Source organism: Photinus pyralis, unplaced genomic scaffold (genome assembly GCF_008802855.1).
Source record: "Photinus pyralis isolate 1611_PpyrPB1 unplaced genomic scaffold, Ppyr1.3 Ppyr1.4_LG6, whole genome shotgun sequence".
Taxonomy (NCBI): Eukaryota; Metazoa; Arthropoda; class Insecta; order Coleoptera; family Lampyridae; genus Photinus; species Photinus pyralis.
In genome coordinates, this window is record NW_022170663.1 from 11,103,854 (window position 1) to 11,130,953 (window position 27,100).

At 36.0% G+C, this 27,100-nt stretch overlaps 1 protein-coding gene across 1 annotated transcript in view; it reads right to left on the bottom strand.

The window, feature by feature from the left end:
- Positions 1-27,100, bottom strand: part of LOC116173314 (puratrophin-1-like) — a 114,356-nt gene that overhangs the window by 26,383 nt on the left and 60,873 nt on the right. The gene's annotated exons all lie outside the window — the stretch shown is intronic.

The window sequence follows — 27,100 nt, forward strand, 5'->3', positions numbered from 1 at the left end:
TTTCTTATAAGGGGTCGCAACTTAGAAACTAAAACGCACATGTCAAATAATTGTAGAAACAACATTGCCTCATATTTTACTTGATCCTGTGTGAAAAGTCACGCTTGCAATACCCGATATCTAACATACTCTTAGTTGTGTGTTGATAAATACGGTAAATTCCATTTCGGTTACCATAAAACGCATGTAAGTACAGAACCTATGACCATGACTTTGATACCAAATTTTGGAAATGATAACTTACTCTTTGACACTCTTTAATACTTTTAATATTGTGTAATGAAAACTAATATTTGTCAAAAAAATGTCCCCCTTGGCCAGGCCAGAAGTACGCCACTGGCAACAAATTTAAAGTACGTAGATTGCTAGCAGTTTTAATTTTGGATACCATAAAAAGCTTCTTTAAAAAGTCTTGTTTTGAAGGTATATCTAGTGTTACAGACAAAATGTTCACCCTGTGTAGTACGATTTCCCTATTCTTTAAAATGGACTAAAGTTTTTCGATTTACTTAATTTTGGTACCCTTAACGTAATGTAATATAATGTTTCCTAATTATTTCTGTGTATCCCTGTAAGCAAAATTTGTTCATATTATATGCATCCGCAGATGTAAATTTGCATTTTAATTTCAGATTATTACTAGAACGTCATCCTAAAAACGACAATATTAGAGATAAATGGGAAAAAATTCAAATGCTTGCAACAAGATTGTGTATTAATGTTCCTTTACCATGCCATCTTAATTTATTATGGAATAGAAGATTACTTTCTTGTTTCATTTAGCAACAGATCATTTGCTAGCTATAATCAACATCTATCCATCAGAGGGAACTAAGTATAGCGTAAATGTCAACCGTAGGTGCAACAAAGCTAATTAATACAATGCCAACCACCTCCATATTGACAACACTAATAAAATACAAAATTACTCTTGTTGCACCTCCAGGTTCACTAACAACAAAACACAATAATGACTTTGCGTTATTATGGACACCAAAGCTACGATCATCAAATTAATAAAAAAGGGTACCTTAATTAAGCGTTTTCAACAAAAAAATTTGTGGGAGACGCCCGAAATTTTCCACCATGTAGATCATTATGCTTCAAAGAAATGAAAGCAGAGATTGGCCACTTGAAAATATGGTGGAAGTTTCAACAAGATCTTTAAAAAACTAATTCTGACCCCACGCAATGTAACCTAGCATTCCCTCTTCCACCTCAAAAATGTAATTAAGAATGTTGAGCTTTCACTATCCCCCATTCAGTGTAATTTCCTTATCGCACCTGTTTTCCTTACACTTTTAATCTCCCAAATTTCATTTTACTACTATTTTTCTTCTATTTCCTATCACCCCAGCCGCATGTTTTTGATTCTACTCAACGTTTCATAACCCTGCAAAGTTCCAATTCAGAATTAGTTGCGTGCAGTCAATCACCCAAAATCTTACGTTCCTGGTCATAATTTTCTTTATTTTCATTCAATTTTTCCATTATTTTCTACAGTAGTGGTCAGCAATGTTTAGATTCCATAGGTCAAGTTGCCTCTCATTCACAAAATCACCCCCTTCGTCTAGGATCCATTTCCATTTCTTCTATATTCTTGTGAATTTCATCCAACAACTCGCCATATATCTGGTTGAAAACTCTCTCATTCTACCTAACCTACAGCTAACTTTTTAACAGATAATCAACAGCTGCGTCAGGGCTGCGTGAGGATCTGCGAAAACTAATCCTGACAATATTCAGACAGACAGACTGAGGTGTATTCAACACTGTGACGGGTTTTTAAAGCGTACACGTCGTTTTTGAGCAATTACAAGGGGGGGGGGATTTTTGGGATTTAGTTATTTATTTTACTTTAATTTTTAGCTTTGTTTGTCACAATCCAATTTTGTTCTTTACTCTTCTTTTGTCCTCTGTGATTTATTTATTTATTTTTTTTTTTTTATTTAAGATCCCTCTCTTATTCTGGACCCTCAAAAGGCTTGCGCCCAATTACAGAGTGACCCGTATAATGCTTTTTAGAGATGCCTCTGCAGAAGGTCTTAAGTTGTTCTATACTACTATGGTTCCTTACGAATTAGGAAAACTGCAGGAAAACCTAATTCGGAGTAGCCGGCAGAATGCTCGAAACTGGTCTAAGGTAATTCCCATCTCTGCTACAGATGAAAAATTCACCTCAACCCAGGTTCGAACACCCAACACCCGACCCTCGGATTTATAGTCCAACGCTCTACCACTTAATCCATAAAGATTTCACATTTGCACTGTTCACATTTAAAATCTTATCACGTATCACTCTTGGTCTTTTTCTACGTAGGTATCTTCTCTCTCTTTCCCTTTCCTAAAATTCAAATGTGTAAAGTATAGTTCATTAAACCTAAGACCGGTGCAGTATAACTACTGGTTCAATTGAATCAAATCTTTGTAAGACAAAGACAAGACCGTTTCAGCATTAAATACTGCCTGGTTCAATACGAAAAATCTTTCAATGGCAACCTGTGCACAATAACACTTTAAATCCACACTTCTGCTGGTTTATAATTAAAACTAGCCATTACTCTTGTTGCCATCAGGTATGATTTTCTATCGTACTTAACCAGGCAGTATTTAATACCGCAATAACCAACAATTAATAATAATAATTGAAACGGTCTTGTCTTTGTCGGTTCCCAAATTTGAATTTTAGTAAAGAGAGAAAAGATACTAAGAAAGACCAAGAGTGATAAGAATTTAAATGTGAACAGTGCAAATGTGAAATCACAAAGAAGAAAAGAAGAGTAAAGTAAAAAATTGAAATGTTACAACTAAAGCTGAAAATTAAACTAAAATAAATTAACTAAATTCCAAAAATCAGCCCCCCCTCCTCCATAATTTCTCAATGACGTGTACAGTTTCGGAAAAAACCGTCACAACTACCGTGACAGTTGCCATCAAATCTTCCCTTGCTGGGGGGTATTCTATACCCCCCTGACCCTCGGGTGTACATTCTTCCCCAAAATTTTCAGACCTTAGAACTTTTGTATATGGCACGAAAATTTCATGACACTCACTACAAAACAGTGATAAGCATGGTGATTATACTAACCATTTTGGAAAAGAATTTATCACCGGGGGGACTGGGGAGTATTTGAAAAATCAACCCCGCCCCCATAATTGCTCAGAAAATGACGTGTACCTACACTTGTACAGTAAACCGTCACAACTACTATGGCAGTTGTCATCAAATCTCCCATTGCTGAGGGGTATTCCCAGGGGTATTCCATACCCCCCAGACCTCACGGTGTAAATTCTCCCCAAAAACGTTCAGACCTTAGAAAGTGATTGAGGCAGAGACGAGGGCTTTACTATGGGCTATAATTTGTATCGTATCCCTCAGTAACCATCTACAAGGATTTTTCTGCGTATAGCGAATTTGCCACATCATAAGTCACTAATGGCCGTTTGCACCAACAAAGTTATGATCAGCTTAGCTACGCGTAGATTAAAATCCATGACCAACATTGTCGCAATAGTCGTTGCTATGGATTTTAAGTTATACCTAAGCTAAGCTCCTCTTAAATTTGTCCGCGCAAACGGCGCTAAATCGCGTTTTTAAATCATTTTCAAAACTGCGTTTCGCTTTAAATTATTAATGCCTCTTTCTGTAAACGTTCTGCATTTGCATAAATTACGTACGCATTCACTTTTGATAACTGATAACATTCTCCCTTAAGTCAATAGTGTGCGAAGTCCCTAATTCGTTCCATGAACTGTCGTCTGCTTCCTACTGTTCAATTGCAGATAAGCGTACGGCGAAACCAGCACACATACCACCGCGATGAAAGCCATCTTCATTTGCCTACCCTTATAGCACTAAATTACTACATCTAATATACAGTGGTATTCATTTCAATTCAGCTTCTTAAAACAAATGAAGAATTTGCTATCATATTAATTTATTGGAATATTATTGCTTTGGTTTTCGTATTTTCGTTCGTGTGCGATGTAATCCACTGAAGAAAAAGTTGATTGTCAATTGGTATAGTGCAGGTAATAGTTTAAGGGGCGTAAGACACCGCAAACGACCCTCAATTTTAACGGAGGATATTAAACTGAATGTTTAAATTTTTGTGGAAGGGAAACTATCAAAAACTTAACGGAAATAGCCACCAAATTTAATATCTCTTCAACATAAACTAAAAGCATACCGTTTACTGTCGTTTTTAATAAAATGTAGACTGTCAATGAAAAATACGTGCGCATGTTATTTCGGTTGCATAAAATTAGGCGTCTTTCAGAAGAATTTTTGACATTTAAAAGTAGACATAGGAAATCCCAAGGTCTACTTCTAAATAAACCGGATTGTATATAAGGTTGTATCTTTTTCAAAACATGATTACACATAGGTACAATCAAAACCAACAGTGCCAATTCAATTTACGTGTAACCTTTTTAAAAAAATAGCAAAAATCATTTCTATGCAGCTTAATACAGTGAAAAGGGGTAGTGGATTAAAATGCTGCAATAATCGGATTCTATCATGGCTAATCGGACGTGTTGATTAGTGTCGATTAGATCCCACAGTTTGTAGTCTCGTTAGTTATACACTTTGCAGAAATTTTCAGGAGAAAGTACTTCCCTTGCGCAGGATTTAATTACGCCTTACGAGTGCAGTACAATTAACAAGATAGCTCGGGGCGAGAATCACTATTTCTATTTTCAAGTCGAATGGCGACGCTACACGCTGAAATGTGCAAAATTAATTATACCCACTTCGGAAAACAATTTGTATCTAAAACGAACACTCCTACATCCACCTTTAGCACAACAAGGTAGCTTTGATAATGACTTAATGTGTATGCGGAACAGGTTTACCTACTGCGATGCCGGACACGCGCTCAATCACAGTGGCAGGTGGCCACCCTAAAAAAACTCATTGTTTTAAATTTAGTTGTAATTTTTCTCGAATGAGTGCACGCGCTCCATTGTTTCTCACGGTCCGAGAACGCCTGACCCATAGAGTTGATTACCATAGATCAATCTCGACTTCTGGTGCACCTACACTTCACCGACCTGCATCTCTTTACGTGGATGCTCAAAAGACAGGGCGTTTCACTTAACTTTTCTTCTGCCACTTATCTGATATACTAATTTCTATTTTACTCTTTGCTTATTTCCTCGTTATTTGAATACGAAGACACGCGACATGCCCCTTAAACACGTGCGCATACATTTGCACTAATTCCAGTGTCAAAAAAATTACCTAACGTTCTTGCATAACCGTTTTATTTATAACACGTAGTCGTCACTCATTTTCCTTTGAAGAGGATGACTGTTTAAGATCTCTGGATAAAGCGATGGTAAGTGCTCTTTCTTAAAGTGAAAGGGCACCGGGTTGTACCAAAAGTGCTTCATTACGTAAAGCGATTAAGATAGTGGCTGGGTAATTTCAAGTGCCATTTCTTAATTATTATTATTGACTAATAATTTATGGACGATTGCCATTGATTCGTGACCTAGTCGCATACGATTGTTGATATACATAGGTGTGTTGCGACTGAGAAACAGATCTATTAACACTTTTGCAGTTTTAACATTCTAAAGCAGTCTGATGATAGGATAGAAGGTTTTACGAGGAGCGAGAAGCTTGATAAACAAACCAAAACAAGAATAAGGCCCGTTTAGGGTTTGTTTATTTTTTTCGTTTAAAGTTGTATCCGACCAGAAGAAAAACAGTATTTTAATTAGGAGGAAGTACCAAATTAATTGATGTACTCGTGTTTGATCTGCACTTCGTGGAGAGTAACCCAATGAGTGCTAAGTGGGAGTAAAAAGTCAAGTCAAGACATACTAAGAACGCGGATGCTGTTAGATTATGAACAAGAATTGTCAAAACGAACGTTCATTTTGTTTTGGAGAAACTTGTGGTAAGGATCGGTTGGTTCCTGGTTGAGTATCACAGTAATTTTTGTTCGAGGACCACTGTATTTCCCAAATTGTAGTTTTTAGACGTGGCGAATTATGATTGACGGAATCCTAAAGGCGGGTGGATCGCGAATATTGGTTTTGGTTTCCGCTTCATTACATTCTTGCGGTATGATGTTGATTTGACACGTTGACGCTTGTTTTAATTGAAAAATCGTTAGAATATTGTTTCTGGCGATTAACCAGGTGCGGTGTATTTCTCGAAGTAGTTTGGAATTGGATTTATTAAATACGTAAGTACATAGTCGCCATTTACTAAATTAATTGATATCTCGTGTGTTATTTTTTGGATTACGGAATTCGCAGTTGATTTAATTGTCAACCGTTGCCGTTTTGCCGTTTCATTGCCATTATTGTTTTTTCAATAGCCCTCTTATTAATTTGACGTATGTTAAGTTTTGTGTTCGTAGGGAAGTTACATGTGATTTTTTACAGGGTTTTAATTTTTTGTTTTAAGTAGCTTCAATCTTAGTGAAAAGCTCTAATTTTCAAGTCTACATCCACGGTTATGAGCTCCACTTTTAATTGACCTTGACACCTGCCCAGCTATATTAATTCAGGGAATGCAATCGTTAGCATAAAGTCAACACCTTCTCTAAGTTAACGTACCGGGTGACCCAATAAGACTGTTCCCCGGCCATATCTCGGGAACTGTTCGTCGTGTGAGTTAGGGGTAAAAAAATTATTGGGTAAATCGATTATGAAGGATTGCTGGAAAATATTTTCAAGTTCTAAAAATGACCACCAGAGGGTGTGACTGCCATCTTAAATTTTAAAATTGAATTTTCTTTACATTGCGCATAATAAACTAAACATTCTTTTTTCACATTTTTATAGAGAACCAGTTTATCTATCATTTTCGTAAAAACAAAAACTCAGTTATTTCAAAAACAAAGATGGCGTGGGGCGTTCAATTGTTTTTGCAATAATCTTCTTTAACTTCTTAACCGTTTGACCGATTGTAACGCATTTGGTATCGTTGAAAAGAGCATTCCTTGGGCGGGCAACAAGAATCAACCAAAATACAGTTAATTTAGTTGAATCCTTCTCCGCCAGGGGGCTAGTGTTGACACTATGATCCAAATTCCTAAAAAAATTTAAAAAATCAAATGAAATGATAATATGACTTTTTCTTTATGAAAAAGTAGCCACATAACACATAAAGAAGCCAGTGAAAACCGTTTTTCAAAATCTCGTTCCTAATCTCAAATATTGGGAAAGTGAGATTAATTAATTAATAAAAATGCTTAATTTGTATCTTATTTGACGTATTTCCGGTATTTGTGGCGCGAAAGATTGTTTGCCCAAGGAATGCTCTTTTCAACCATACCAAATTTGTTAAAATCGGTCAAACGGTTAAGAAGTTAAAGCAGGTTATTGGAAAAAAAAATTGAACGCCCCACGCCATCTTTGTTTTTGAAATAACTGAGTTTTTGTTTTTACGAAAATGATAGATAAACTGGTCCTCTTTAAAAATGTGAAAAAAATGTTCGTTTAAATTTAAATTTAAAGAAAATGTTTAAAATTTAAGATTGCAGTTACGCCCTCTGTTGGTCATTTTTAGAACTTTCCAGCGATTCTTCATGACCGATTTACTCAATAATTTTTTTTACCCCTGTCATATGACAAACGGTTCTCGAGATATAGCCGAGGAACAGTCTTATTGGGTCACCCGGTACAGACAGCGCTTTGAGGGAAGTGTGAATATTTGAAAAATTTCTATATTTAAAAATTCCTAACATTCGGAAAATTAAAAATCTCTCCTGAGGGAGGTTCACGGAATATTTATTTCCTGGAATTTTTAATTTAATAATTTATAATTATAATAATAATTTAACCTGTGTATGGCTGACCCCCCAGTCCACCGGTGTTTGACTCTCCCTGAAACCGGTAAACTTCCAGCACGCTTGTGATCATATTCGGGGAGGGCAATCGAACTTTTTTTACCTGAAAGGTAATCCATATCTCCTAAAAATCCCTGTGGCTGTGTTGTCCTCATGAGCGTTCAAGAGAATAATAAACATTCGATGGCCCTCCTTGAAAAATTAACACCAGAGTAGTGATGCTTTAATAATTTGAGGGAGAGTCAAACACCGGGGGGCTTATACCCCACAGCCACACACAGGCATACATTTCAGGAAAGAAGAACAAAATAACCAACTCTCGATTGGTTCTCTCTCGCAACCAAAAGCAACACTTGATTGGTTTTACGAGATAACTCCGCCCTCTTTCTCTTACTAATTCCATTCCTATGAACTCAAGAATAAGGGCGCTGGAAAGTATTCCTGTGTGGGGCATTCCATACACCCCAAACCCTCGGTGTTTGACTCTCCCTCAAATCGTTAAACCTTTAGTCCCCTTGTGATCATATTCGGGGAGGCCTATTGAACTGAATGTGTCTAAAAGGTATTCCACATCTCCTAAACTCCCTGTTGCCGTGTTGTCTATACCCCCAGTCCAGGATTCCTGAGGTAAATTCACCGAATATTTCTTACCTGCAATGTACAGCGGGGGGGTATTGATACCCCCCCCCTTTTCAGCTCGCCGGTGTTTGACTTACCTCAAATCATTAAAACTTTCAGCACTCTTGTTGTTGTTGTCACAAGAATACTGAAGGTTTGATAATTTGAGGAAGAATCAAATAGCGGAGAGTCTGGGAAGTATTGAATGCCCCCCAGCCACACACAGGTATGCATTCCAGAAAGAAGAGCTCTCGAGATTTCAATAACAATTTTTGAGGAAGATTCGCCGAATATTTCTTTTCTGGTGTGGTGTGGAGTATGACCTCCGGTGTTTGACCCTCCCTCAAATCGTTAAACTTTCAACACTCTTGTGATCATATTAGGGGAGGGGAGGGCCGTAGAACTTTCTTTGAATGAAAGGTATTCCATATCTCCTTAATTCCCTGTTGCTGTGTTGTCCCCCAAAGCGTTCCAAAGAATAATAAACAGTCGATGGTCCTCCTTCAAAAATAATCACCATCAAATGAATTTCAGGGAGAGTGTGTGCTGTAACAGGAGTATTACTATAATAGGTGTTCCTTAAAGAGCGGCGATTCTTGGACCCATTTTAAGAAAAAAAACTTCCTATGAACGTATGTCCTACACGTTTTAACTATTGAGCTAAAGAGGGTGGTAAAGTTAAAAAAAATCACTTTTTAATAACAGATAATATTGTAGACATCTTTATAGAATTTGGTACATGTCTTCTATGCATCGAGATGCATTTTCTGATGTGGAAAAGTATTTATTTTCTCTGTCAGTAGCTTTTGCATTGAATATTTTTGAAGAAAAAAATACTACGCCACTGCCTTCTCTTAAAATAACAATTGTTTTTTAAATCCTCATTCATTTTTTAGCAAATTTTTCTTTGTTCAGCGCATGGTGTTCGCTTAAAAAATAATCATCAAATTTTTAGGAAATTGATCCTGAAGTAAAACGATTTTTATTTTTTTAAGCGAAAACCATGCGTCAGACGAAGAAAAATCAGAAGGACAAATTTGCTAAAAAATGAATGAGAAGTTCAAAAATAATTTTTATTTTAAGAGAAAGCATTGGCAGTGGCGTAGTATTTTTTTATCCAAAAATATTCACTGCAAAATCGGTACGGACGCCACTGATAGAGTAAATAAAAACTTTTGCACATCAGAAAATGCATCTTGATGCATAGAAGACATGTACCAAATTTCATAAAGATGTCTATTATCTCTGTTATTAAAAAAACTGACTTTTTTAAAACTTTACCACCCTCTGTATCTCAAAAGTTAACGTAAGACATTCCATAATGTTCACCCCAGCATGGATCACTGTGGTACCCCAGCAAGAATAAATTCCATTGAAGATATGCTTACTGTCATCTGAAATTCTCTGCCCAATAACCTACCGCATTTTCAAACTGCGGCCTCCCTTACAATAGAAACACTTGAGCAACTATTGTAGGTATTAGTTCTATGCCCCCCCCCCCTTTCGCGAAATTCTGTGCTGCAATGCGGTTTGGGCACCTGAGATCAAATCGAAAGTTTGTCTTAAAAACGGAAGATGAAAAGAAACGATTATAGATTGCCAAACAAAAGGCCTTCAGTTTAAATAGTTAAGGACGATATATTACTTCCTTGTGACACCCCACTTTCCCGATCCGGTATATGAGAAGTGGTCCAACAGACCTAATAGACTTGTGTGTCGCGTATAATTTTCTCAATTTAGTTATTTCAGGATGCGATTCGCCGTTTCGCAATAATCAAGAACGTTTATCTTCCTTATCAATGTCAGAATTGTTAATCTATTGCAGCACCATCACGACCGACAGATCAATTCAATAAATCCGATATTAATTGGGCCGTACATGGTCATTATAAATAAATCATCATTTCATAACGTTTATGATTGCAATCAGAGTTGGACTGGGTCACTGGGTCACTGGGTCAACTGGGTCACCTGGGTCACTAAATTAAACTGGGTCACTGGGTCGCTGGGGCACGTCATACTCTTTTCAGTTAGACCCAGTGACCCAGTTGACCCAGTGACCCAAAAAATGACCCAGTTGGTGACCCATTGACCCAGTTTGACCCAGAGTTTGACCCAGCGACGCAATTTCACCCGGGGACCCAATTCGACCCAGTCACCTAGTTTGATTGAATAACGCAGTTAAGTCAGTGCCCTCGGTTCAAGTGTACAGATTATGCAATAAATGAAATGCTGGTTTGTTGAAAATAATACTCGATTGCTTGACAACTGCCATTTCTGTGATGTTTGCTTTAATACTGCCGTAAAAAACTTTCCATGTCCCGAATTGTATTAGAATAAGTTATTTCTTTGCTTCAGGGCTTCCAGTTTGCTTACAGGTGTTCATTCACATTTAATTTTTTTCTACTAGTTAGCTTAATCAAATAAATCTTTTCTCTAAATACTTTCATTGACTACTTGACTACAAACTATAAACAAATGCATTTGATTTTTTTAGGTATTAGTTCTCTTGAATGAAAACGAACTGGGTCATGGGTCACTGGGTCAAGCTGGGTCACCGGGTCAAGTCACTGGGTCACTGGGTTTGGGTCAAACTGGGTCACCGGGTCAAAGTGGGTCACAGCTATTGCTTGACAAGTTCAGGAATTAAATACATTGAACTGTATACGCATTAAATTACTTAAATTAATATAATTAACTTCGCACGCGATTATCTTGATTTACAGTAGTCATATAATAGTGAAACATTACCCAATGCGTGCTTAATTGAAATACGCATTTATACCAATGTCGGCGAAAGAAATCGTTTCCGCTATCTAGACATTTATCAAGTGCGTAATTTTACAAGAAATCTTTAATTATCCCATAATTTACAGGGAGGGTCGTTTTTTTCTTCGGCAAGGAAACTTTGCATTATTGTCTTCCGCCACACGAATTCCTTTCGATCTTCCGCATGTAAGTAAACTGTTTAGTAATTAGCAGTTTTATTAGATTGCCTTCACTCGATTTCAAATCCGCACATTCTTCCTGCACCATTCTCGCTGCCACATGCAATTGATGACAGATTTTTTTTTAATTATCGGTCTAGTGTGTGAAATGTCAGCTTTTGGAAATAATGGAATGATTTCTCGCATTTGCAAACACTTGTGTTGTACTTTCGGGTTATGATTCTAGGCACTTGATCAGATGGCTCTGCCAGTTCTGAATAGTAGGTACCTATACTGGGCTCATCGAAAAATCACAAGCTTCTTCATAACAGCTTTTTTGCCTTTAGTGAAAACTTATTTGACGAGTGTCCTAGATCCTTTAAGTATAATTAGAATCACAGACAATTCTTGTTTTAATGTTAGTTTCTCATTGTAAATTTGGCCGGTAATTGTTTCATTCATTTAATTCTATTTGTTGTATTTAGTTTCTATGATAAATTTAAAACGAGTAACTTATGGAGCATTTAATAGAAATTTTTAACGTGTGTTTAAGGTTTTATCTCCTCAGCGTCAGGTGTTGATGAAAAGTTATTTTCAGACAAGAATTAATAATTTAAAAATTTTATTTAAACGAAATATTTAAAATTGTGTAACAAAGAAGAAAGCAATAATTAACTATAACAAAAAAATTTCGTCGAACTGTTTTTGGACCAACAATGTCACGTGCGAGATAAGCGATACAGGTGTTTTACCGGTTCTAGCGGCGTAGTCGGAATTTTGAGTGTCGTCGGGAATAACGATGTTGATTTTATCATAGGAAGTGACTTTTGCTTTGAAAGAAAGCGCAATTATATGTGATGCTAATTTTGGTACCGGTAATACAGCCGGCTATGCAATTTTAAAAATAAAAAACGTAATCGTCCTCGCGTTAGTTAAATAATGTGGAAACAAGTTTAATGTTGTGCAAGAAGTTTTACACATGGAATTTCGACTTTTTAAAAGTTTGTGGTATCGAGTGTGATTATTCCAAGGATCCATTTCGTAATGAGGTTAATGTGAATCAATGAAGGAAAAAGCATAAGGGGAGATATTGATTTTTCATTCATTGGTACCTTCATTGATTATCAAGTAGGTAATAGTAGGGGAGCTAGCACGAAATCCACTGAACGAGAATGATCAAAATTTTAACCGATGGAGTTCCATTTTGCTCTATCAGAGTATGCTAAAATCGATCGTCTGCCGCCTGAGGTCATATGACTTAAGGCGCTGCGGGTACTTCTTGCGGTACCAATTCTGAAGGGTTGTTTTTCGAGAAAATAAGTTATACACCAAATGAAAACGTTGATAATAGCTCTTAAAAAAATATTTAAAAAAATCGCGCACATTTGATAACTCCGTAAAAAAACAATTCTTAGTCGGTTTTTCACGAAATTTCTACGGATATAACTAGGTTACGGTTGGACGAATGAAGCTGATTTTTTTTACAGACTAATGATAGGCACAGCCAATGACTATGAGAGTGTTTCTTTTTTAAATTTTTTCTCTAATTATAAGATATCTTATAGGTACTGTTAAGATAATAAGATAATCTTATAATTAGATAAAAAATTTAAAAACGAAACACCGTTAAGTCATTAGTAGTACCTATCATCAGTCTGTAGAAAAAATCAGCTTCATTCGTCTAACCGTAACCTAGTTATATCCGTAGAAAGTTCGTGAAAAACCGACTAAGAATTGGTTTTTTACGGAGTTATCAAATGCGCGGGATTTTTTAAAATATTTTTTTAAGAGCTATTATCAACGTTTTCCTTTGGTGTATAACTTATTTTCTCGAAAAACAACCTTTCAGAATTGGTACCGCAAGAAGTACCCGCAGCGCCTTAAGTCATATGACCTGAGGCGGCAGACGATCGATTTTAGCATACTCTGATAGGGCAAAATGGAACTCCATCGGTTAAAATTTTGATCATTCTCGTTCAGTGGATTTCGTGCTAGCTCCCCTACTATAAGTGTGAAGAAGTAATTGGTGTAATACAAGAAAAGTCTTACCATCAGAGCAGCCACAAAGGAAAGTATTATTGTCTTTGAACCAGATGTAGTGTTTCAAGAGTGAGTTTCTGAAAAGAATGTGTCAGATTCGTGTCAAGTTGTGTGTTTTGTTGAACGTCGCATATTTCTTGTCCTGGCCAGTTTATGGGATTATTATTAGCAAAACTGTAAGTAATTTTTGAGAACTCTTAATTTGTTTTTAAGTCGACAACGGAAGGTTTTGTATTCAAAAGGCACTGTTGCCCTTAAATTTTTTTCTTACAAGATTTTTTTGTATATCTTTTTCTTATTGTGTGTTAGACTAAATTTTTGTAATTTTTCATGTGTGAATTTGAATCGGAATTTGAAATCCGGGTAGTTTTATTTTTCCATGTCAGATTTTTCCAATTCCTTTTATCCGAATATTATTTCCATTTTTTCAAAATTTGAATAGTGATTGCATTGGAATTTACGGAATTCGATTGAGGCCTGTTTCGAGTTTATAAGCACCACAAGAAGCAAGAATAAAATCCTCCTACAAGAGCTACAGCCCTGGGCCGCAGCATAGAACGAAGTTTTTTCACAAAAAATTTTCTGTATGTCGGCTTTGTAGCTGAGTGGTAGAGCGTTGGGCTACAATACCGGAGGTCGAGTGTGTCGAGATGGGAATTACCTTAGATCAGTTTCGAGCATTCTCGTTTTCTAATTCGTAAGGTAAATACCGGACTTATAGAACAACTTAAGACCTTCTGCAGGGGCATCTCTAAAAAGCAATATGCGGGTCACTCTCTAATTGGACGCAAGCCTGTTGAGGGCCTAGAACAAGAGGGACAATAAATAAATAAATAAATAAATAAAGCTTTTTAATACATTACCAGACGATATTAAGTAACTAGTTAGTCCACTCTAGTTATTTAGATTGTTACCAATAATTTTAGTATGTTTTAATAGTTTTTATTTGTTGTACGTTGTATTGATTGTGATTCTACATTTGTGACATGTCCATATACATTGAAAACGTCTTAACTGGATTTCAAAATAAATATTAAATATCAATATATATCAATAAATATATCAAATATCAAATAAGAATTTTAAATTAATATTAGATTTATTTGTGCCCCGAAGGAGAATTAAAAAAAAATGTGTAATTTGAGCTAGTTAGGTAAGGGTGAGGGTGTATCTGTTGAGTGGTATAGTAATCGCATAGCATTGCACACAGAATTATTATTTGGCGGCCAACGTGGGACCACAGCATTATTATTTGGCGCCCAACGTGGGGCCATCGCAATATTATTTGGCGTCAAAAGGTGCCACTAAAATTATTTGATATGTGTACTGAACTCTATAAATGGGCACACAAAATAAAATGTATAGGCATAAATAGTGGACAATACTAATGCGTGTTAAATGTGAAAGACAAGGTGAGGTGATTCACGAAAACAAAATACAAACATAGGAAGTACCAAAATAGTACTGACTACTGGATGAAGCGTTGCAGACGCAAAATCGCCTGATTTTTATTTTATTGTGCCCCACATATTATGCCCTACAGCCCCAGGACACAGGAGGCTAAGTACGCCATTTCTAAATACAATTGAAACAAAATTAGAACAAAATTGTTGCATAAACGAGTTTCGCGTCGCTAGTCAAAATGCGGATGGTCATAAAAAATGCAACAAATTCACTCTGTAGAATCCAAACTTGAACGTTTTGGAATTTCAAAATCTAGAAAAATTTTGCGTCCTGTGTGGGGTGTTTAAGAACCTTTAAAATTATTTAGAAGCCATTGAAGTCCTTCGAAAGTTTTCAAAAGCTAGCAGGGTTTCTAGATGCCTCAAGAACATACCAGAAGTCTTTAAACATGTCAATTTATTACTTTATTACCCTTTAAATGTGTTTAAGGCTCTTCTAGAATCTTTAAAAACATTTCATTGTCTTCTAAGGGTAATTAAGAGAACTCTTTTAGACTGTAATGAAGCACCCCTTTCAAACAGCTTTATAATGAATACCTGGTACATGGATGAACACAACCGGGTGCTTCTTTACGAAAAACTGTAGCTTCTGGACCTGGTAGAAGTAAGTGCTTAGTTTCCAGTGTGTCTTAAGCGCTGATATGGAAAAGAAGATGCCGCATCTAATTATTCCGTTTTCTAATGGTTCCCGTAGAGATATTTTAATTATTCTTTCAGCCTCCGAAAGCTCTCAACCTTGGGAAGACGATTAATATTATATGACTTCAGTTCCCTTCGCTCAATAACCGATTTTAGTTTCTTTGTGATTTGCGACATTTTCAATTAACTGCATGCGAAATTAGATCACTCACTAGTAGGCGGGGGACACTTTGTAACCCGAAGGCTGTTTGAAAAGTGATTTTAAAAAACTGTTCGACAATTTTGTTCCTTAACTCATCAAGTATGTACACAACAAATTTCGTGGAATTATCTCCATTTTCGTTGTCCGGGCAAGAATTGCAGTAGAATTCTTTGTCGAATTTTAAAAACACTTTTGTGGGGTGGCTCCCAGACGAAACACGTTGGACCCTCGATATTTGAAAAAAGTGCTTGTTTTGATCCCCTCTACAACTCAATTTTTTTTTACATACTTACCTATATGTAACACCCTGTATTTTCCGATTTCCCGATTAAAAGATCAGTGGCTATCGATTCAAAAGGTTAAATGGCGAACTTGAACTACTGCAATAATTCAAAAAACAGCGTAAATAACATTGAGTCAGTGTAGAGGTGCATGGACTAACAATTATAACTACATGACGTAATCCGTCGGCTGATGAGAGATTGCCTACGTAAAAAATGTCTGACAATATTGACGTCTACCCTGGGGAAGCATATTTCCAATCGTCAGATAAAAAAATTAGCCGCCCAATTAACACGAGAGCTAAATTTCTGCAACGCCTGCTATCTGAGTCCATTGGACCCATTTAAGGGATGATTCAGAACTTCCAGTTGAGTGAAATGGGAGGAGGGGGGACATCGTTATCTTTACGACTGTGTACTTACGGTAAATGATTTAGTTTGTGTTCAGAATCAACCGCATCCGTAAGTGTTATAATTTCGTTTCCAATCAAATAACATAAAGAGGATTCGAGCAATATTGTACACAGAGGAACTTTGTTTTTCTTGTATGGATCCAGCCAGAAGAAAGTAAAGTGTTTCCGATTAAATGTAATATTAAATAATGAGAATTTTCTAGCCGAGTTGAAAAATTAGATTTTTATTTATTTATATATTATTTTTATTTTATTTAAAAATTAGATTAGATCACTATTAAACAGGGGATCAGGAAATTAGTTTCAAATAGAAGAGACTGAAGAGAGGCTACATTGATTAATATCGTACAACTGATCTTGAAATTTGGTTTTCGATCTTAATGCGGAGGGCCGTTGTAGAAGGCAGATTTTTGATGTCTCATTTTTTTAATTATTATACGTAAATATTTTGACAATTTGGATTTGTATTTATTTGCAACCACCTTTTAATCATTTGTGCTGATTTCATTTTCGTAAATTGGGTTTTATGGGGTTTTATATCATGTCATGTCATGTAATGTTTGTTGTCCCTTCAATTTTATGCAAAGTGGAACTAAACAATTTTAGGGAGCCTACCCTCGCCCTACTATGGAGCCTCGCTGTTAAAAATACCTCTACGCTTTGACACTAATGAGAATTTAAAAACAGTTAACAAAGGTCAATTTGTGTAACTTTAATAGGTATAAAAGATTTTTCGCAAAAATTAATTATGAAAATATGGCATTGAACAATGAATCTTAATAGAAACGATATGTGGAAAATTAACGATATTACAATAATAGGTAGGCATGCCGTGTATTTCTAAATGATTAAGCAAGTTTAATTGCTCAGAAAATCGATTACATACCAATCAATTGAGTTCTCATAGAACACACATGCGAAATGCGTACACAATGAGAATAAGAAATTTCGTTCTCAAGCGCTTGCGTTACGGAATCATTAAATGATTTACTAATCACCGATGGCGGAAATGAATTAACGAAGGTTGAAGGTGATGGACGTTTATTTTAATACGCGTCCTTGGCGAGTTAATTCCAGCTTCCATTCCACAATAACAATAATTAACGTAAACTTAGACCGTTGTGTACGGTTATATACTCTAATTACCGCGATGAAACATGTGTCATTAAAGAAAACCGCACGTTCTATTTACTTTACACAGAGCTAGCTCTTCGGCTACAAACAGTCAATTCGTCCATATTGGGGAAGTAATCAGAGGTAGTAATGTGTGTCTATGTGAATCTACGCTTCACCGGTTACGTGGAGTTTAAATCAGCCATATTTGGTATTAAATTAATCATCAAACCTGCAAGTTTATCATAAACGTATGGATTGAGAAAAATACAACAAACCATAAATTTTCCGCGCCAATATCTTCGATTAATTTAATATTTAAAAAGGGCAAAAAACGTTTCCTGATTCGTATTTGGTATAAATTAAAGAAATCGTGAACTTCATTAACCGTTTACGTTCCCATGGGTTGTTCGGAGACAACTTCGCCTATGAATGTAGGCCATCTAAAAAGTGCACACATGACCATTTACCGGATTGATCAAAAAAACGTCCTGCGTCCGGTTAATCGGTTACGGGCGCGGGTGAACTTTAACCCGCGCCGCTTCCGCATAGCGGTCGTCCGAAGATCCACCCTTTCATGTTGCACTAGGTCATGCCTGTCATGATTGCGTGCGTAATATTTAAATTATACGTACGCGAGTGTAGCAAAACGTAAAGAAATTGCGGAGTGCCGCCGACGGCTACAAATGAGCCCTATTTCATCGTCGGATACAAATTACCGACAACTTTGAAGCTGGCACTTATTTTCCTTACCGAGATGTGAAACTTATTATTTATTGCCGATTTATTGTTAGTTAAAGTGTAGAATTCTATACGTCAAATAATGAATAGCGGCAGGTACGACATTGAGGTTTTAAACTGAAAGTGAAAAAACCTTTATTGCCGATTTACGGACGATTATTTCGCAGGAATTTGACGTTCCATTTAGACAAAACACCTACATTAAGATGCACTCCCCTGCCATATCTAATTTTTTATTTATTTGTGTGCTGCTGAATTAGCATTCCGTTTCTTGACGATGGTAGTACTTTGGAGTAATCGTTGTACCCATTTTAAAAGAAAATATATCGGTCTTAATACGTTCTAGCTGATTATTACAATACTAACTGGAGATCGATATTCAAACTACCTTTGAGACACTTCCATACAATGGCGTAATTTCCGGTTTACGCATTTGAAATAGCAATCAGGACATCCCCTATGTAAAATGTCTCGATTTATGTAATAGACCCTGGGGGAATTTCGAAAAAGACACAAAATTGGAAAATTTGGAAAATTGTCATTGTATTTAGTTTTTGTTTTTAATGGTACATTAGTAATCGTTCAAGTCACGTAAGTTTATTCGTAGATTTTAGAAAGCATAATGAGGGAATATTCATCGTAAGGTCGACGATAGATAAACGTCTTATCAGATGTTTTGTAAAAGCGTTATCGGACAAATTAATTGACATTATTTATTAACAACGCCAGGTGCGAGATACCGCAACGGTGTTTCGAGTCTTATGGGGAAACTACGAGGTTGAAGGCCATCATAATTATTGGTTAAACTCATCCAACAAGTCATTAGATTATCCAGTTTATGTGTTAAACAAAAGTGAGTTAAAAGGTGTCAGCTTTGTGTCACGTGTTTGTTTTGTCATTGTACGGACCTTCCGTTTTTTTTAATTTATCCTTTTTGTAAATGGGTTGTGTTTACGATAAAAAAAGGCGTTGTTAGCATCAATTTTTTCCCACAGGTTTTTGTATTTGTTTGTTTTATTATGATGTCTTAGAATAAATTCTTGTCATTTCTTGTTATTCATCAATTGAGGGTCAATTTGAATCTCTATTAGAGATCGAGCTAAAGTTTCACATTTGCACTCAAATTTAGTGATCTATCTGACAATTCAAAAGTTGCCAAATCAGTCTGAAAATTTATACAAAAATGTGTCTGGAGAATTTACAGACCTATCTGTAATTTTAGTTATTTATTTGAAAATATACAAACCTATGTGGGAATTTACATATCTATCTAGGAATTTTGAATAGTTGCCACATTTATATTGTTATGTGCAATGGTAAACGGTCACTAAACCACCTACAAGCACCTGTCCAACTAGATCAATTAAACACAAATACTAGCAAAATCATTACAAGGAAAATCCGGTCATAATTATTGGGCTTTCTATAACTGACGCACAAACACAAACACCAAATGAAATTACTTCGAAAATTTGCTTCTTTAATTGCACTTAGATCTCGATCTAGATGGCACTGGGGTCGTTGTGATTACAGATATATTGGCTCTTTGGTGGTGGGAAAACTCCCTTTAACGGGTATTGGGAAACAATACGCTCAAATACGGCTAACTGTCGAACACCAAAACCAGAAAACAGTTACGTTTCAATGCCTACCAAACCAAAAACCCGCGATTCACGTCTTCCTCTGCTATTTAAAACCGGTTCCCTTTCCTTTCAACCTTCCGAACCACCTCTGTAACAAAGTACCTGTTTTCGCCTTGACCTTGACCCGTTTTGGTGACCGCTCTGTAGATGAACACCAGGTATCTAGAAGCGTTTTAGGTTGGTCATTTCTGTTTAGGATTCGGAAATATATGGTAGAAATTAGTGAGTTAATTTGTACACTACGGACGCTCGTTAAGAAAAATAAGAGGGCGTATTTAGTTCCCGTTCCCGTATGAATATTGAAATTATTTTTACAGCTGCCGAAAGCTCTCTTGCCAGAGAACAAAGAGAGAGAATCAAGTTTGTTAAGTGAACACGGATTTATTCAAACATAAACGCGACTACAGACTTTTATAACGACGACTTCAAACTTTCTTTGAAAAAACACAAACTCCAATATACAGTAAAACGCCAAGGCAAAAAGCCTCCACAAAACTGACAATTCATCTTTTGTTACTTCATCAAACAGTTTTGCAAAAAAGCCACCACACAACAAGCTTTTGACTAAACAAAAGATAAAATGCAAAAGGCGAAAAAAGTCTCGTTAAAACGTCCGTCTCTCTTTTCTATTGAATAACTCTTCCCTTTACTTAACTTCCGTGCCTACTTTAACAAAATACTGCGTCTTCCTAGAATAATCTAATCTGCACCTGTGTTTAATTTACGCGCAAAACATCTGCTTATCTTGAAACTAATTAACAGCGATAAGAAAACTTCTTATCTACCACCGGAGGTAAGTTTTTACAAATTCTATGCAATTATTCCAGGTGTTCCTTATCTTACTAATACAAAACAACTCCGCAACAAAATAAATAAATTAAACAAAGCCATTATTTATACAAAGTTAACAAGTAATAATTGTGATATAAAATAAAATTGACAGGAGTCGTTGTTTTCTACGTCAAAATATATATCTAAATTTTTCAGTTTTTACCTTTTTTTCTTGCATCTTGCATCCCAAAAAGTCAACCTTTTCGTTTTCGCCGTGTACCTATCTCACAAACAAACGTAGCTAGATTGATTCTGTTTGTGGTATTAAAAGTTACACGTAGGGTCGCGAAAACCGCGATGACCCTGCCGATGCCAGATGCGCTCGTCATCAGTGTGCTCTGCTGATGCAGCGGAATTTTGAATCAATGTGGATATGATAAAACCTGCCAATTTGGGATTCTGTAAATTTGGTTGGTTGAGAAGAAGTTAGCTGGTTGGTGGAACATAGTCCAATGATTGACGGACGTGGTTCTAAAAAATTAAAGGAATTTAGGTCATTGGTAGGGTGCCGTGGGACAATGCGCGTTAAGCCAGCGTTCGCGTCGAGCGATTTAAGTCAATTCTAAGTTTGCGCGGGGGGGTTTTATAAAGTGAAAAATTCAAATTAAGGCACGGGGCAGTCGTCGTAATCCGCGAGCCAGAGAATGCGAGCCAATTACAAAAATCAAGTCGGTCACTGTGGTGTAACTTTTTGTTTTTGTGCAAAATTCACGTTGACCCTCAGCGAGATTAAATCAATAGCATTTAATCTGCCTCAGGGTGGATTTTTATAATTTTTATGTTAATCGTTTTCAAAGTGCTTAAAATATCAGGAATTCTTTGAAATTTTTACGAATTTCCTCGCTGCGACATAAACTCCTTTTGAAATTACTATCTTGTACAGGATAATTGACTGTGGTATATTACTGGCATTTTTTCCAATAATAAAAAATGTATATCGTACAGGGTGGTAATTTCAAAAATTTCATAGAGTATTTTTTTCCTTCCTGGAAACATCAAAATTGGTCCCTAAAACCGTGGCGCACAACATCCATACTAAGAATGTTTCAACCGCGACTCTGATGGAAACTTCAAACGAGAAGGGTGAAAGCATTAAGTTTAAATTTAAAAGTTATAATTTTAAATAAAAAGAATATTCCAACCCGAGATTCTGATACGAAACTTCTAATTTGTAGTTCTGAGTTGCTATAAATTCCAACCTAAATTCCTTAATTTTAAAATTTGGAGCATCAAGAACTAGTTTCAAACAATTTCACACGATGTATGGAAACTATTTGCAACCTTAAATTTCAATTAAAACCCATGTCAAAACATCTTGGGTATGGATACTGCACAAATTAAAAGTTTTAAAGGTTAAAAGTAAATTGAAAGTTAGAAGTTAAAAGTTAATGTTAAAAGTTAAAAGTTGAAGGTCACCTAAAAGTTATAAGTTAAAAGCTAAAAGTTAAAAATTAAAAGTTTTAAAGGTTAAAAGTAAGTTGAAAGTTAAAAGTTGAAAGTAGAAAGTTGAAAGTAGAAAGTTGAAAGTAGAAAGTTAAAAGTTGAAAATTGAAAAGAGATAACTGGAAGCTATCATTGTTGATTTGGGCTTCGATCATTTTAAGCATTTATCCCTCAATTCTAGAAAAAGAGGACGCTACTACACCCTTCAATTTTCATAGTGGTAAAATTCCTTATTTAAAACGTTTTTCGAATGTTACTAGCGACTCGCAAAACAATGACTGTACTAATTAGTAACGGACATTCTCATTGATATATCAAAATATTGCGGTACTTTAAGATATAGAAGAGAAATTCTTAAAAGAAAACAAAAAACAGTCACTCTCACACATTTTAATAACAAAACTGTTTTCTTAAACCCCTAAAGTAACCACAAAATGAAAAGGAAGACGAAACACAAATGGCGTTGGTATGAAAGGTATTTAAAAAAATGTCTGAACAACACGCTGCGTATGACATCAGAAAACATGTACCTGCATGCTTACCCTCACTTAAGATTTACCTGTAAATAAATCGACGCCTATCTATCTATTTATAAGCAAGACAGGCGCAATATCTTCAGATTCCACTTACTTTACGACGGTAGATACGCAGCTATATAGGAAAATGGGTCGTAACAATACCCGGTCTTTATTTCCAGGTATCCGAAGTAGGTGGAATTCAATGCAACATGTGCAATATCTGCATTGAGATATAACTGATTGAAAGTAAATCCAAGAAAGTAAACAGCTAACAAGCTAACAATGTCCTCACGACTGGATAGGGCGTGACACACGAATATCTACTCAATTCTTATAATTGATTTCAAAATACCGCACATTCTGGTAGCTTGGCGTTTTTTTTATTTACGTTATGCTCAGCATGTCACACGGTTTATTGTGTTTATAGTCCAAATTCGTAGGTGTCGGTCAATGTTTTGCATAATTACAGTTGACCTTTGCAATCAAATCAAAGGAGTGTCCCGCGACGAAACAAGTTCAGCCCCAATACCAAAATTTGCCGTATCATTGTTATTTAGACTTTCGTTAAGATGCACATTTTGATACGGCTATTACAAATCCCCTAATCCCTAATGGGATTAATGTAATCTTTTTGAAGGCTAACCTTTGTATGGCGAACAATGCAATGGTACCTCCTTGTGTCAATAAAGATGATGACGCGACGGACAAAAGAGGTTTTTTGAAGTCCAAAAATATTGGAGTTGTGAATTCTAAAATTACTCTGAAATTTAATTTTTGAGGACCGAGATTGCATTTTAGAAATTTCTAGATTTGAATTAAGTACTAGTTTTATAGTAAAACTTGGAAGTCTTGAAAACCGAATTTCGGTGTTTTTGGTTCGAGATTTGGAGTGTAGAGTTTAAGGTTTAAAATTTAGCATTTGAGGCTAGGATATCATAGTTTGCAGATTTAGAGTTTCAAGTTAGATACAGGAGATTTGAAAAATTGAAGTTTGAAAGACTTTAGTTTTGGTTAGATTTTAGACTCCAAATTCGAGTTGGAGGTTTGGAACGTTATGGTGAAATATGGAAGTTAGACTTCCGCTGGTTCCCAAGAACCTGGAAACCAATTTTCGAAATTTAAGGTTTAAGGTTTCTGTACTAAAGTTTCAAGAAAAGATCTAAAAGGTAAAAGTTTGGATTTTGATGTATCAAATTTAATGTTCCGAGTCACAGGTGTAGGGTTTCAAAATCTCGAACTTAAAAGACGTTACTCCGAAACGCTGTTAGAAAACTTCGAAGTAATGGTCCGAAGGTTGAGTTTCGAGTATTAAGGTTGAAAAGTTCGAGATTCTAAGCTTTCCAAGTGTTGCGGTTTTCAAAATCCTAGGAACGTTGATGGTAAAATATGGAAGTGAGGATATCTGTCACACTCAAAATCTGGAGATCCTTCAAGACTCCAAGTCAGAGACGTCCAAAGTATCAAGTGTATAGTTTGAAGTTTGAGGTTCTAGGTTTGCAGGTTCATGGTTCGCAGTTTAAAGTTTGATGTTCTAAGTTCGCAGTTTTAGATTTTAAGTTACCAGTTTCAAGGTGATATCTCCCATGTCTCAAAACCAGTAAATCCTTTAAGGATGGAAGTCATAAAAAAGAGGCGAAGGTTGAAGATTGCAGTTTGCAAATTTGAGGTTTAAGGTTATGATTTAGTGTTTCAGCATGGCAGTTCGAGAAACCCTAATGGTAAATTTGGAAGTAAGAATTCCCGTTAGTCTCAGAGTGCAGAGGATATTGAAGTTTGGAAGTTGTACAGAAGCTATATCCAAAGTTTGGAGTGTCACGTATCGAGTTAAAAATGTTCAGTTCGCAGCTACAAGGATTTTAAATTGACCTTAACCAAAGTCGGGGGTTGGGAGTGGGGGAAATTGCTTTTATCCTACATGGATAGTTCTCGATGAAAGTAATCAATTTCTGCCAAGCATAGTCCTCCTAGACCCCTTATGCGTATACGGTTATAATTCCTGATATCTCAACAACGAAATGTGAGAGGAAAGTACTCACAATGGGCGATTGGGACATCTGTAAGAAAAATATCTATTGGTGCTGTCAAAATTTTAAGAGCGAATATCTCCAAAGCGGTATGTCTCAGAAGGTCAAGATGAATCGTGTGGGCTGACACATATGTATTGGTGAAGTCGAAGCGACTGGTGATTATGTTAAAAAGATGTCGATACACTTTGTATATTTAAATTCTTTGTTGTTAACCAATGTCCATACCGAAACAGTTTTTGGAGAAATTGCAGAAAGAGGTGTATATTTTTAAGTAAAAAATGACCTCCTTCCAAACAAAATCGACCTGTTTTTGCACTTTTTCCGAGTACTATTTCTATGCGAGTATTCAGTTTCGTTTTCGTTGTGCCACCCTGTATTAATACATAAACCTTAAGAGAACATTCCCTTGAAGAGAGCCACTTTTTCAGGATGCAGTCTGTTCACTGTTCAACAATTTATTTATTTATTTATTTATTTATTTATTTATTTATTTATTTATTTATTTATTTATTTATTTATTTATTTATTTATTTATTTATTTATTTATTTATTATTCTCTTCTTCTGGGTCCTCAACAAGCAATTACAGAATGACACGCATAATGCGTTTTAGAGGGATGCGTATATGGCGATATAAACATTTTTTATCCCTGAACCAGGTAAAGGTGACTATTCTACACCTGAATCGTATCGTTATATTAGTCTGATTTCTTCTCTTCCTAAGACTTTTGAGGGGTTACGTGCGACATATATACGGGTTGAAAATATTGTCTGCAACAACTCGATAAATAAACTACGTCACGCAGACGTTATTTTGGTTTCGGCACCTTCAATAAGGTTGGGCCACCCTGTATGTGAAATAATTTCAATTTTTTTAGAGCATTTTTGAAAAATTATGCTTGAAGCTTGTACCAAACGGTATTCAAACTTTGTTGTCTTAAGCAGGACACTCCCATTAATTATTTTCCGAGATGCATACCTTTTACATGGGACAACCAATTGTTCTCAGACTTTGCATACGCATAGGGCATTAGTTATCTTTCATGGTATTCTAATTAAAGGTCTCAACAAAAGAAACTAATCTCTATCAACTACGCCCATCTTTGTGGCCCATTATCAAAATAGGAGATGGGGGGGGGGGGATACTTTTATCCTTCATGGTACTCTAATGAAAAGTATCAACGAAAGGAATTAATTTTACCAACCGTAGTCCTCCTATCTCAAGAACGGATTGTAGGAAGAGGGTACTCACAAAAAGCGATTGGGACGCCTGGAATAAATATATCCATTGGTGACGCTACAACTGTTAAGAGCGAATATTTAAAAAACGGTTTGTCGGAGACTCTATTGGTGAAATCTTGGCGAATATCTTGAAAACAAAGTGTCGGCATAGCGAGACGGTACTCATCAAAGACAAGTGAAACGTCTGGAATAAATATCTGCAGATCGGAGTGTCGGGGGAGCACACTCTCAAAGGGCGAAAAGATCGTCTAGACGAGACGATGTGAAAACTGAACTGTGAGTATTTCGAAAGAGGAAAGTACCTACAAAGAGAAAATGCAATATTTCGTGAGTCTCTCAAAGGACTTGGTTCTTCTTCCATTATACAGCGCAGATTTTGAATGTATGTTATTATCAGGCTAAATTTAATTAACGCACGTGTTCTTCTGCTGGAAGTGGCGTTTCGTTTAAATACTGAAGACGACGAGAAGACGTGGCATCATTTTTCAAGGCGGTTTGACAGCGTGTACATTTCTTGACGCCTAGATTTTGTCAGTCTGTTTTATGCGAAAACGTAATTCGTCGGTACCGAAAACAAGGTGTTTTAGAAGAAGTTAAGCAATCTTAGTAATAGATTCAAGTTGGTTACATCGACAAGTGAAATAGTAAAAGTTCGTGGAAAGTTTTTGAAACGCTTTGTCCGTATTAGTGTTGAGTCATCCAAGCAGTTGCTGCATAGTGAAGCCTTCGACAAGGTTTGTCATTTATTAAAAGTAAAAGTATTATACCATCAGAAAAAAGTCATAAAATCTAATTCAACAAGTTCAGTGTTACCAAGAAGAAGTGAGGTTTCACGAAGCTGTCACAATTCTAAATTTAAAGGTAGATTTGTTTTGAGCTAGCTGGACAAGTGTTTTGTGGGTCGCTTAGTGACCATAGTTTGCCATTGCACACAGCAATACCTTTAAAACGAACAGTATTGTAAAGAAACTCTTTATGGTATCCAAAATTATTTATTATTATTGTATTAAAGGTCATTAAAAGTAAATCCACATGCCTAGAAACTATTTACAGTGGCGTGCGTCTAGACTCTAGAGAACTAAGAGGGTCATTTTTTTAATGGAAAACACTATTTTTCTTGCATTATTCCATTTTTTTTAATATGACCCC